This window comes from Cheilinus undulatus, linkage group 16, assembly GCF_018320785.1.
Source record: "Cheilinus undulatus linkage group 16, ASM1832078v1, whole genome shotgun sequence".
Classification (NCBI taxonomy): Eukaryota; Metazoa; Chordata; class Actinopteri; order Labriformes; family Labridae; genus Cheilinus; species Cheilinus undulatus.
The window spans coordinates 10,312,686-10,327,336 of NC_054880.1; the positions used below are offsets into that span (position 1 = coordinate 10,312,686).

Here is a 14,651-nt window from a genome sequence, read left to right on the forward strand (position 1 = left end):
GATTATGTGACTTAACAAGGATATCTTAAATAATCAAGGATAAGTTTACGTTTTTATACTTGAGGAAATCTGCACACCTCGTAATAATGGACCAGTTTTAACAGAAATATAATGTAATCTTGTGGGCTGGATTTGGCCCCCGGGCCTTGAGTTTGACACCCCTGCCCTGGAGAGTTTTCAGTGTTTTCTGCATCTACACATTTCATGGGAGAAGCTAAACTCTACTTGTATTTATTTGACATTAAACTTTTATGAATGAATATTTAATCAATAAAGATGTTTTTTAGCCTGTGAAAAAGTGCACATGTTTACATTCTGGTGAATGTTTACACTCTGAGCCACTACATTTTGAATTTGAATTAAATTATGTAATTTTAAGCCGTGTTCTCTCTGTGTCTGTGTGTTTTTAAGAGCTTTAAATTTTGTACCTTTTTTTGGATTCCCATCAAACAAATAAACTCCAGTGACTGAAACATTTGTGCAAAATAAAAGGCATTTTTAGGAAAAAAATTCTGGTATTTGTTGTTATTGATGAAGTTTAAATGTGATTAAAACTTTGTTCAAGCTCTCAGTCAGTATAGAAATTTTAATGCTAACAACACAAAAATGCAGATGTTATTGTTAAGACCAAAATGTATTCATTTAGACTATTTACTTACTGGCTTTGTCATTTTTAACCAGGAAAACTTTGTTTAGGTTGAAAATCTTATTTCTTCAGAGGTAAGCTAGGCTCAGTCGGAGTTTTCTGTCCCATCTTCAGTCTATATTATTTCAAATCTAATGAATTTTGAACCGTAGACCCAAAAAGCTTTATGGTGTAAAAATTAGACAAAATTACAACTCTGGTTCCAAAAAACTTGGGGCACTATGTAAAATGTAAAGAAAACAAAATATATTGTTTTATAAACAACCCATACTTTATTAATAATAGAACATAAACAAATGAGGTAAAAAGGAGACAGACATTTTACCATTTCATGAAAAACACTTATTTAGCCTCATAGCTGAATTCAGTCATTTTTGGGGGAATTTGTGACTTCTGCCTAACTGCACTCTTCTAATGCTGCTTATTTTTCTGAAAACCTTAACATAAGCAGAGTTAGGCAATTATACTTTGAGGCTAGTGACTCGCTCATTTTGAATTGGATGGCAGCAACACATCTAAAAAAAACAGGGACAAAAAAGTAAGTAACATATGGAGGAGCATTTTACAACTTCTTAGGTTAATTGGCGACAGGTCAGTAGCATGACTGAGTCACTCAGAAGCACAGTTCACCAATCTGCAAAAAACTTCCGCTCCACAAGAATCTTTCTTCCTCAATGTAAAATTGCAAAGAATTTAAATATCCCTGAATCTACAGTAGAAAATATCATCAAAAGATTTAGAGAGTCTGGAGAAAGCTCTGTGTGCAAGGGACAAGATCAATACTGGATGCCGGTGATCTTCAGGCCCTCAGGCAGCACTGCTTTAAAAACAGGATGATTATGTCCTTGAAATCACTGCATGGGCTCAGGAACACCTCCAGGAATCCCTGTCTATCAACACAGATCACCATGCCATCCACAAAAGCAAGTTAAAGCCTCTTCTCTGGGCAAAAGCTGTTTTAAAGCTATTTTTTAAAATGACTGAGGCAAAGTGGAAAACTGTTCAGTTCAAAAGTCTGCATCTCTAACGGTATGAGGTTGCATTGGTATCTATGTTGTGGGAAGCTTACAACATCTGGAAAAGCTCTATCAATGCTGAAAGTAGACAGAGGTTTTAGAGCAACATGTGCTCCCATGAGGTCAGAGGAGATGAGCACCCAAACTGACAAGAAGCACATTTTAGAGACTCACACACATCTGTGACCCCACACACACACACACACACACAGATGTCCTTTTCAAGGAATTGTTAAGAAAACATTGAGAGCAGCCAGTTCTGATGAAAGTTAATGGACTTGCTTTTCCAACTTCAGCAGTTAAGGTTCAGGGAAGAATGCCAGATGTTCATGTGATATTTTAACTGTGACATTCATGTTCATGATGGGTAACTTTGACCGCTGTGATTTGCTGAGGAACTGTTGTGATTGGATTAGGAGTCAGCCAAGACAGGAACTTTTAACTCTGTATTAAACACATTGTTCTGACTGAGATGGGGGTCATGTGCTGCGCAGTTCAGAAACCACAATAAACCTTTACGTATCAAAATATCTTTTTTAGTATTATTTTAAAATAAGTACCAGCACAACAATGGCTTCACTGCAGAAGAGTTTACGTGCTGAACTGGTCTCCTCACCTCCCAGATATACAGACTGTTGTTAGAGGAAGAGGGGCCGCTACACAGTGATTAACATGGCCCCGTCCCTACTTTTTTGAGATGTGTAGCTGCCACAAACTCATCAGAATTATTTCTGATGAGTTGAAGCCAGAATAGACGGGACTGTCTGATACAAAATCACAGTGAGTTACAGTAATCAAGGCAGGATGAGTTTTCAGGTCAGGAGTACAGAAACTTGGTCTGGGTTTGAGGATGATGAAGAGCTGCATGAAACTTACTCTGACTACCTGATTGATCTGTTTGTCAAAATCTATATGAATCAATATGATTTAATGAGTTAGTTTGTAGCTGGTGCTTGAAGTTTAATCAGGGAAAGCTGCCTGTGACAGCTTTGTTTCTGATGCTAACAGCTAGCAGAAAAATAATAACACATTTTAAATATAAAACATTTAATATGGATAACTAGGACTGTCCAACTATTAAAATTTTTGATTGTGATTAATCTCAGAATTTCTATAGTTAATTGTGGTTAATCACACTCTTTTAATCAATAATAATTCCACCAATTTGCCTTTTTAACTCTTTTTGTGTCATTTTGGATTCACCAGCTGTCTTTAAAGTACCTGACTTCTTTTTTGAATAAAGAAATGCTTTTTAAAGGTAGACAGAAGATTATGGCATGAACTCAACCATGAAAAGGGAACATGTTATGGATTTAAAGGGTTTTAGGAGACAGAAAAGAGTAAATGTTTGATAACACATGGTCAAGATGACTGTTTACTTGTCCACTGAGCGGTCTTCTGACTTATTTTACATTGAGGCTGCAGGGAGAAACTGACATGGCTTAACCATAGTGGGCATTGAAACAGCCTGTTAACCATGGGATTAATTGCGATCAAAAAATTAGAGCACTAATCGAGGACCTTGATTAATTACGATTAGCTCGGTGAATCTTGATAGCCCTGTTCAGAGCACAATTTAGTTGTCAAGAGGTTCTCAGGTTTCTGTGATACGTTGGCACCGAAACAAAATTATTCTCGTTAATGATCCGTCTGTCTGTGTATTTAAAATAAGATAACCTGACTGTATATCAATCACTTGGCAAACCATAACCCAAGACCATAACGTAATGTCTCACAATTATTTTAAACGGAAAAACAGCACTTCTAGTTTGGACTAAGAATCAGGACCTTGGACAGCGTCAGCAGAAAAATGAAGAAAATATTCAGGACCATGGACAGCAGCACCGTTAACTCTCCATGCAGAGGGTGCTGAGGGTCTCCCTGGATGGCCTTTGCCTTCTGAGGCCTTCACCTGAAAAAATGCAGCCAAGATCATTCAAGTCAATGACACCAATCTTTTTGCAAAGTTTAACAGTTTATCCTAGCCCGTCTTTGTTAACCACGCTGACATCACCATAGCAACATCATTGAAAAAGTTCAAATGGACTCAATAAAAGATGAATAAAACATCTTTACTAGATATTACAAGGAAAGAGCAGCATTTAAGTCAGAATAAAGGAATTAAGAATCAAATACAAAAGATAAATAAACTGAAAAAGTTTAAGAAATGAAGATTTAAATGTGTACATGCTCTTGTAGGTACAAATCAGTGTGCATAGACAGTATGGTTGCAAGATGTGCAAAGGGTGCAGTAATGCTGACTAGACATGATCAGAAGTATAAAGCATGAGGGGATGTGGGGAGATTTATATGAGGTAGATAATTTAAGATAGTTGATTAGAGCAGAGGTGTATAAGGCGAGGCATTTTACCATAGAGAAACTTCTTACAGCATTTGAGTATGGTTAATAGGTTAAATTAAATAAAAATTAAATTAGTAATTGGTACGGTAAGTAGATTAATCAGTGCAAATATTCACATGAGGTGAGGCATAAATGTCATTTGATGCCCATTCACTTTATTTACATTTAAATGAATATGAGTTCAAAATACAGAGAACAAGCTGGACATGATAAGTTTCCAGGCCATAACAATTTCTTCTTGTCCTGCAGAGATTTTGTGCCAACAGGAGCCAGTAACCCAGTGGTTCTCAACGTTGGGGTCGGGACCCCATTGGGGGTCACGAGACACTGACAGGGGGTCTCCAGTTCCCTAACTAAGAACATTTTTGAATAACACTGTTGCCACTTTACACCAAATTGCCTAACCCTTTTTTGCCAGTTTACATCAATTTTCATCCCATTTCACCAAATTTCCACCTATTTTTGCACCTTTAACACCATTTCAGCCACTTCTGAATCCCTTTTTACCATTTTATACGCCCATTTTTGCCACTTTAACCCATTTTTGCCATTTTCTGGTTGCTTTTGCCACTTTCATGTAATTTTTGGCATTTCTAACTCATTTCTGCTACTTTTAAAATCTAATTTGATCACCTTTCCCACCATTTTTTCCCCAATATTAACTCATTTTAGCTATTTTTAACATATTTTAATTCTGTTTTTAACAAAAGTATTTATATTTTTAAGAGAACTACTTACTACACCCATGAATTAAAATGTGTTTCTTTGATAAGAGTGGTTATTATTCAGGTTAAATATAAAAAAACACAGCTTAACTTTACAATGGACCATGATTTTGCTGGCCCCCAGTTTGGGGGTCCCAAAAAGCTCTCCCATTTTTCCCCTTTAATGGGCGGCCTTGTCTCCACGTGACTATTCTAGGATGTGTTCAACCACCTTCAGGTTCAGTGGGGGTCCTCGGTCACTGGCACCTTTATTTTGGGGGTCGTGAGCTCATAGTTTGAACCCCTTCAGTAACAGTTCCCTCACCCATACTTCACAAAAATAAAACCTGGAAGGCTGTAGTGTGCTTTATTATTTTTATGCATTGTTTAATAATAAGGAAAAAATAAAAAGTGCAGGACATCTAAAAGTTTACTTGAAACCTCAATTTAAAAATAAAAACAAAGCAAATATTCAAATATAATCGACAGAAGCAACAACAACCAAAAAGAGCAACTCTTTCAGCTTCAAACTGCCAGGAAATCCCCCTCGTTCAGGATGAATCGTGCATGTCCTGAAACAAACTGCAGAGCCTCCTGCTGTGGCTCTGAGCCAGGTTTGACGAGTTTTACCGAAGCTTCCCGAGCGCTGCCGATTCCAAATGGTCCACAAACCCGACATCAACCGAAACTCTCCAGTTACTCCCGATGCGGCCCCACTGAAGTGTGTTGTTGGGGTGATGGGGTGGACGACATTAATGAAATAAAGGGAGAAAAACAGAGCATTTCCAGAAAGCATCCTTCCTCAGCCCCTCCCTCCCACTCTGCTGGTTTTCGGCTCCGAGGCTTGGCAAAGGTAAATACTATCATCCAATTATACTTGTGTATTACCGCGTTTAGCCTTTTTTTTTCAGTGTTTGGTCCAAACAGGGAGGTAGTGGGTTAAATTCTGCAGCTTTCTTCTGATGTTTTGACTGTTTGCTGGTCCCATACGGCAGATTTAGGGCGTGTAACCAAGAGCAACGCAGCGAAGGCGTGAGTGCGGGGTGTTAATCCGGACATCCACACAATATTGAGCAAATTAACCGTTTCCTAACACAAAAGGAGAGAGTTTGAGCTCTGAAGTCCACGAAAGAAAACGATAAGAGTCAGAGAGGAATGCAGTGATTGCTGAGTTTCATAGGGAGCAGATTTGTGCACCGAATGGCCTCCTTTCTTCATCACATCTGTGGTTCATGCTGAAGATTCTCTCCTGCTTCTGCTGCTCTCTGAAAATGAACATCTACCCACATTTACATGCCTGAAATGGGACGCCATGTTTTGTTCCTTCATAGGACAGAGTTGGCTAATAATTGTATATTCACTGGCCAAGCTGTGGTGCATTATCCTGCCCTGTGTGTGGGATACCCCCTCCACACTGGGGTATTTTCTGGTGGTTACAGCTCTGGTTACGCAATGCTGCTGTGCTCTACAGCATTCTTAATAAGACGCTGAGTTGGCTTAATGAGTGCAACATGGAACCAGGACCCTTCCTGATATATTTAGTTTAAATCCAGTTCAAGCCTTTATGAAATAAGTGTCTTTGTGGAAATATGAAGCAGAATAGAGATTACATACCAGTGTTTAAAGGCTTTTATTACACACACTGAGGATTCCAACCACAGCCTCATCTCTTCATTACTCATTCATTGTCCTTCCTCCATCTTCTATCCGGACATCCCCGTAATGGGACAGCCCCCATTCATGCCGGTCGTGACACACCCTTGGTGCACCAGCAGCTGCTCCAGGTTGTGTGTGGGCTGCGTAAAGGGTGAGGAGGGGGAGAGGAGGTGGAGGTGGGGGTGGAGGACAGAGTAGGGGACAAACAGATGCAGAGAGGGGGAACACTTTTGCAGTTGTATTGATCTCTCTGGCTTTCAATTAAAAATTCAAATATTAATTATAAACACCTTGATTTACCCCCAAATTATGCAGAGGAGGTTCACACTGTAGAGAGAAAACAAAACCAGATCAGCAAACAAGGCGGCAGAAAGATATTTAATTGTTATAGACAAGCAATTCTGGGTCATGCAGCAGTCAAGAAGAACACCAGAGAGACTCATGGGAGAACTAAAAGTTAAAAAAGGGAGGGAAACCAGCAGAGAAACCCACTGAGTGCTTTAAGATGTTTGCTTCTCTCCACCTTAAAACAACAACAAAGAGGAAGAATGAAAGAAGGTCAAAATACACAGTCTAGAGGAGAAACAGAGAGAAATCACATATCTGGATCACTCAAGCCTCAAGATTAAGAGTAATAAAATAAAAATAAAAATAATAAAATGTATTAATAATATTAGACCAAGCAGCAATAGAGAGATTTGTTTGTATTTATTTGTTTGTTGCAGCACAGGAAAGCACCAGTCTATCGATATGGGATGAAAAACCCTGTTGAAAGCAACAAGCTAATCTGGATCCATAGCTCTCTCTTAACTAAATCACAAAAAATATATAAATATTAAACATCTTCCGTAAGTATTAATTTAAATAATATGTATCAGGCAAACTTTAAAAACATAACAAGCATACATGTGCTCAGGGATGTACTCTCAAGTCCTGATACGATACATACAAAAGGTAAACTACACAATTTCATCACAACAGGTTTTTCCATTTCCCACCTTTGCAAATAAGTTTAACATCTGTTTGCAGTCAGGTGATCCTGAGTGTCTGTTGGAGGTCAGGATTTGGGGGAAAGCCATAAAGAATGAATAGGAACAGAAGAAAGTTAGTATTTTACAGCTCTAAATGGACCTCTAAGCTGCAGTGATCATCTGAAAACCTCTACATTGAGTACAATCCCTAAACTTTACAAAAAATTCTCAGTCCTGCAGAACCTCCTAGCATGGAGTATGATCTATGCAGACAAAGGGAGACAAGAGTCTAGAGGAGTCTAGTACTGAGCTAAAAGGCTGCCTGAGCTCCTGAAACATATTTAAAAAACTTGCTGTTAATTGAAACTGTGATGTACTAAGAACAGAATAAACCCTGTGAGGTGAGAGACTGAGGGATAATGAGCTGTTCATGAATGAGCCTGTTCTACTACGACTCTTTAATATGAGCCACTGTAGCTAGCTCTCGTTTGAGAGCTGGCTTTCTTTCCTCTCTTTTGTTATTATTTAATCCACATTTAAAAAGCTGAAGTAGTAGAGCCAAACAACCAGCTCTGCTGAGCTGAGCCAAATAGTCTGAATCTCTAAAAAACGACATATTTCCCATCACAATGAGAAAGCCTGGATGGACATCAGCTGAGGAAGTACAGAAGTACAGAAGTTAAATGAGCTAAAAAATGACATTTAAAAACTATTTTATATTTTTTTTTGCCTGAATATTTCACTACTTTTGGGACACAAAAGTAGCTGAAGAATCAAGAATGTTTATATTTTTGTGATGATTTTGAGTTTTGATTTAGCTTTTCAGAGTTTTATTTATTCCCTTTTTTAATATATTTCATTGTCTCCCTCCTTGCGTTGAGTTCTTTATGTATTTAATTCCCTATGGTTGAAGTCTGTCATTGCATCCTCCTGTGTTTTGTAGTACCTGTTAGTTTTAGTTTCTAGTGTTTAATGTCTTTTGTCATCTTTCAGTCCCTGGGTGCTTTTTTGGAGCTGTCTTGTGAAGTGTTCCATGTTTCCTGTTTAATTTTGTAGTTTTCCTCCCTTGTGTGATTTCTGCTTTTCTTCCTGCCTTGGTTTCCTCCTCTTTGATTGCTCTCACCTGTTTCACCTGTGTCTCGTTTGCCACACCTGTCTCCCTGTGTCTAATCACTCCCAGTCTATTTAGTCTTGGTGTCCTTTGTCAGTCCGTTGAGTGTCTCACGTAAAGTCTTTTGGCCCCCAATGTTTCTCTGTGATATTTAGGTGAGCTTTTTGTATTTTGGAAGTTTACTTTTTGAAGACAAGTTTATATTGTTCTCAGAGGTCCCCAAAACATGCCTGTGAAGTTTGTTTCTGAAAAAACACTCCAGTATTGGATTTTTGCATGTCTAAAAACCCCTCTGTTGTCAGGGCCTGCTCAGAACGAGCCGTTTCTGTGTCTGTGGCTTTAAATGTCATTGAGCTGTTGGGCTCCGCCCCTCTCAGGATCCTCCTCTCAGCTGGCAGCTGAGAGGAGGATCAGGAGAGGAGAGCGAAACTTTCTTCCTAGTTGGGGCCAACTGAACCTGGGGGTGGGGCTAACTCCCCACATGACATCATGAGGGGAAAATCTGAGAACGGCTTATTTTAGCACACATTTTCTGAAGGTGGGGGAGTACTTTAGGGGATTGTGGACAGGCTATGGGCACGTATTTTTGTTAGAAACGCCTGAAAAAGGGATTTTTGCACAATATATCCCCTTTAGATAAACTTTTTTATGCTTTGCAATTGGATCCTCTTTAGTTTTTCTTTTGAAACAAATCGTCACAATTTTTACACTTTAAAATACTTGGCATAGTCATAAACCGCTCTAAACAGGGCCTTTTGGTAGAGTTTCTCAATGCAGAAATCAATTCTTGCCCCCCCAGAAGAGTTCTTTTATTTTCCTCATGTACCTGGTCTGTGATAATCATGTGCAACTCTACTTTGATATTAGAAGATTACTTTCTAATCTTCTAATATGAACATTAAAAAGCCATCAGAGAAACAAAAGTAGTCACACTATTCTTGATCTTCCTCTGAAGTATCTTCCTCCTTAGTGCAGTCAGTGTTCAGTGTCAGCTCTCATACAGGAGACTCTTCATGAAGTCAAAGCTTGTGTGCTGTTCACTTCCTGTTTTTTCACTAAGTTTGTCATGACTGTTAGAGCAGCCGAGAACTCCTCAGATTCTTCCTACTGTCCTGTACATCTATGTCTGTATTACTCATAATACAGTGTAATGTATATTTGTATTTAAGCATAGCCCCACTGATAGGTGGTACTACTTCAGTGACTGTCATTGAACAAGGGAAGCCAAAAGCAGAAGAAATCCCTCTGCTGGTACTGCAGTATTTAGTTTAGTTGAATCCATAATTGTCCATATTTTTACTGTTTCTGTCACTGTGATGAGAATTGTCATTATAACCCAATAGGATGTTCTAAATTCTCAGAACATGCATATATCTGCCTTATTAAATTGGAAACTTTAACATTCTCTTGGATAAATTCATGAGAAGCTAATAGAGCTGTATCAAAGGTGTCCAGACCTGCACTGACTGTGGAATAACTACAAAAAATAAAAACTATTTGACCAGCTGTGACTTCACAAAGTATTCAATGTTAACTAAGCCGTTGAGAATTAGTTAGAAGGATAATTAAGGATGGAGACAGATTACAAGGCAAAGACAAGTTTGAACAAGAGGGAACTGTTTCAGAGGAAGAAAGCAGATATTGAGGGAGCCTGAAATAAAAGACTCAGTATTGTGATGAACAGGAGGATGCTTCCGCCCCCCTGACTCATATTGGAGAAATGAGATGAGGCATAAAGGCTGTTAAGTCTGTCAGCCAGGACTGATGCTGGGCTGATGAGATCAACATTTAAACTGAAACTCTCGCTCTGAGCAGGCTGCTCAACGTGTCACACATATATAGCTTCAGTTTGGTTGATGGGATTGGTCCTAGAGAGAGCAGTGACCTTATTCAGAGTCAGAGTTTACAAATGGACATCATGCTGTCAGCCATGATAGCATCTTTATTTCACGCTTCATAGCAGCCCCGTTATGAATACGCTGAGAGAATCCCTGCCCTCCAACCTGGACGTATACCACTCCAGGGTCAGGAAACAGGCAGGTCCCATCACTGCAGAGCCCTCACAACCCTGAAACAAACAGTTTAAACTCCTTTTTGCTTTAGTAGACAATACAGAGAAAAATAACCTGACACAAAAATGTTATTTTTCCTCAGTCACTATGTCATTGTTTGACGGACCACTTACTAAATATGATTCATGCAATATGTAGATGGACACATCCACTGAGTTCAAAAACTACCCTTAAAAAATGAAATATTTTTGTTCAGTCATGCCTTTTGAGATAGGACCTAGGGCCGAGTTTGAAAATGAGAGAGAGAGAGAGAGAGAGGGTAATGACACTTAGGAGAGGAGCCACAGTCCAGACTTGAACCTCCATAGCCTCCTCACGCAGGGTGTGCAGACATACTCACTAGGCCAAATCTTTTTTTTCTCATGCGAATCCATGCTCTCTGTGACACTGCAAAAATCTTCCATCCCATTCAGGAATCTGATAGAAAACCCAAATTGATTTCCTTATTTTGCACTTTCCATTGCACTAGCATATCCAGAATATATCCACATCTACAGGCCTGTACTGCAGCTCTGTGTTGCAATGCTTGTGTTACCATCAGACCCACCCCTAAAAGACCCAGCTGAGGCCCTCAACAGAAGTGATTTAATATTATAAGGATCTGTAGCAAGAGCACCTGCCTCTGGCTATCATTCCTTTCCTTGGCTTGGATTCAATCAGCTTTTAAAACAGACTACATTCTACTGAAGCAACCATAAAAGCGATTGAGAGTATTTAGATCAAAAATAAAATCTGGCTATCATTGCTTAAATTTACCCTAAAAGTCCACATACTCCGTCTGCATCAATCCACATCGAGCAAGTCAACCCAGTCAGGAACTAGAAAGCTCAAAACATCCAACTCACCAACCCCTGATGGTTAATCTCATCGCTACATCAACATTACCCCCCTTCCTGCGTCACAAGGCAAGGTCATCTGTATATCATGGGGTCACAGAGGTAACATGACACCATGAATGAGAGAACTTAATCCTTGAGGTTTTAAACCTCTGGATGTAATCTGACTCCACACTTTCAAGGAAACTCAAATCTTTCTTAATGCACTCTACTCTCACCTTGGGCTCACCTCATCCAAGGAACAATCAGTAAGAGTTCGTGCAACGCTGCAGACATAGATAATGTGGTATTTGCAGGTTAGAATGGAGCATTTTTTGGTACCTCCCATTGCACCGGGCTCCAGATAGCTTTCCTATGTTTGCCAATAACACAGCAGCCTGTGTAATGTTTGTAGATGCATCAATGGCAGAAAGTGCAGCAGAGAAAGTGTAGGTCTCCCCTTGGCCTTATGTAACCTTACGACACTGTTTAAGATGGGTTTTTAACTTCCACAACTTTGGCTGCACTTTTCTGACATCATCTCTTAACTTTCACTTTGGATTACATCTGCTGCTTCCTTGTCAATTGTTCTCGACACAGCTTTTATAAAATCAGCAGCAACTGCTCATTTCTCCTTCAGATGTACGGCACTTTTCCACCAGTGATTCAAACCTCTAATTTCTGTCTCTTATGACAACACTTGCACATACAGCACGCTAATGGCTCTGTTGAACATTAGAATATTCTAACCTGCTCCACCAGGCACTGATTAGAAAAATATACCATGATTACAATGTTTTACGCACAGGCTAAGAGCACTGTGAGGCGTTTTCTGCCTACTTTAGTACTCAGGTGTCATTTACTCTGTTGATGTGCAGAGGGAGATTACATGGGCTTTCTCCTTTTTCCTCTAAATGGCACTCTTATCCCTCATCTGAAGCAGCTGGCAGGAATTCAATGGCTTTTATTGCCCCCTTTTCAGTCTAAAGATGCAGTGATTCTATTTCCATATATAATGCTGCAGGGGATACAAACAGCACAATGAGTCTTTGTTGATGCAGATCTCTGACATTTCTAATGTCTGCAGGCTAAAATCTGTGATGTTACACAAGCCTTGTGGAGAAACAGAAAACTGACAGGCTTGTGGCATATATGTGCAACTTTCTGTTCCTTAGCTGCATCTGGACGGTTCAATAGGTGTTTATCTCTCAGCTGCAGCTTCAGTCCATCACAGCAGGTGCATTGTGGGTCTTTTTAAGTCATAGATGTCAGCCATAGATGGGTGCCATTGTTTGTTGAGAATGTGGTGATGTAGTTTAAAGATAGCAGAGCTGATCTTTAAATGAATTCACTGCATTCAAAGGCTGAAAAAAGCTCAGATCACATACACCTAGTCATAGAATATGGTCTATATCTACACATGCTATTTGAAACAAAGCATAAATGCAGAGTAAAAATCAGTGAGAAGAACTGGATGATCACATTTGGGATAGCAGGCTTTCATTGTGTTGGTTTACCTTTGGGCTGGGTTGATCCCAGGATCCTCTTCATAGTTGACCACAGTTTATTCTCTGGAAAAAAGACAGATTTTGCACTTCCACACTGACTTCATTTTTCAAAACCAGAGTGATCTAACTTCAGACACATATGTCCTCATGTAGCTCTGATCTGTGATCTTAAATTTTCATCTGCACAATGGTGATCAGATCTCAGTGCAGACTAGCTGCCCTGATTCAGGCATGTTTTATACATGATGTCAAAACATTTTCACATCCCAGACTGCTTCAGTCTCAAATGTTTTCAATGAATTCTCGTGAACACAATGCCTCTTACATTATTATTCCTTCTATCCTGGTTCCGTTGTAAGTTAAAGGTGTTCAAATCTACACTTCTCTTGAGAAGGACTCTGAAGTGCAAAGATCAGTCTGAGGCCTCAGCAGTCTAGTTCAGAGAAATCGAGAGTGCTATCTCCTGGCAGGTTGATGCCGGTTTGATGCCAGTGTTTTGTCCTGCCAGCAAACCTACATGTGACTTCCAGGATGTATTTTTCCACAGTGTCAGAGCGAGCACAAAGAGTGATATTTACACATGAGTATCATATTCAGATGAATTTGAGAAAATTACAGTGTGACATTTTGGCCTTTTGGTTGATAATAGCAAGCATTTCTTCTGGAAAATAGATACTGTGAGAGATGAAACTGGGAAAAGTACAATTTAGTCCCATTCACCATCACTGGAAGAGAAAATGACTGCCTCTCCTCTGACTTTGTTTTGTAAAATATGGCCTACTGTCACATTTTGTTCTCTATAAAATGACATAAAATTCCCAGAAGTTTTGCGATGAGATAATGCAAAAGAAAGAAGTGATTAGGTTGGAGACTTGAGACTTGTTTTTGGTGCTGAAATAAATATTTAAAACACTTAGAAAATGAAGTTTCTGCCTGTACTTCATCCTGTGACTTTAAGATGAAGATATGCTTTAAAGATGCAGTGCATAAAATTTAGTCTTGTAGCATTTAGTGTTACAGACTTAAATGAAGCATGATACACTATATTGCCAAAAGTATTCGCTCACCTGCTTTGACTCACTTATGAACTTAAGTGACATCCCATTCTTGATCCATAGGGTTTAATATGACGTCGGTCCACCCTTTGCAGCTGTAACAGCTTCAACTCTTCTGGGAAGGATTTCCACAAGATTTAGGAGTGTGTTTTTGGGAATTTTTGACCTTTCTTCCAGAAACGCATTTGTGAGGTCACACACTGACGTTGGCTGAGAAGCCCTGGCTCTCAGTCTCCGCTCTAATTCATCCCAAAAGTGTTCTATTGGGTTGAGGTCAGGACTCTGTGCAGGCCAGTCAAGTTCAGTCAAGTTCCCACAAAGTTGGGAGCATGGAAGTGTTCAAAATCTCTTGGTATGCTGAAGCAGTCAGAGTTCCTTTCACTGGAAGTAAGGGGCCAAGCCCAGCTCCTGAAAAACAACCCCACACCATAATCCCCCCTCCACAAAACTTTACACTTGGCACAATGCAGTCAGACAAGTACCATTCTCCTGGCAACTGCCAAACCCAGACTCGTCCATCAGATTGCCAGATGGAGAAGCGCAATTCGTCACTCCAGAGAAGCGTCTCCACTGCTCTAGAGTCTGGTGGCGCCGTGCTTTACACCACTGCCTCCGACGCTTTGCATTGCACTTGGTGATGTATGGCTAAGATGCAGCTGCTCGGCCATGGAAACCCACTCCATGAAGCTCTCACACACTGTTGTTGAGCTAATCTGAAGGCCACATGAAGTTTGG

The 14,651-nt window shown here is 39.7% G+C and overlaps 1 protein-coding gene across 1 annotated transcript in view; it reads left to right on the forward strand.

Annotated features, from left to right (window-relative positions):
• The first annotated feature begins 5,448 nt into the window (after positions 1-5,448).
• Positions 5,449-14,651, forward strand: part of LOC121523518 — a 31,581-nt gene continuing 22,378 nt past the window's right edge. The window contains exon 1 of the mRNA XM_041808437.1: positions 5,449-5,581. The gene's annotated coding sequence lies outside the window, so the exon portion shown is untranslated. The remainder of the gene's footprint in view (positions 5,582-14,651) is intronic.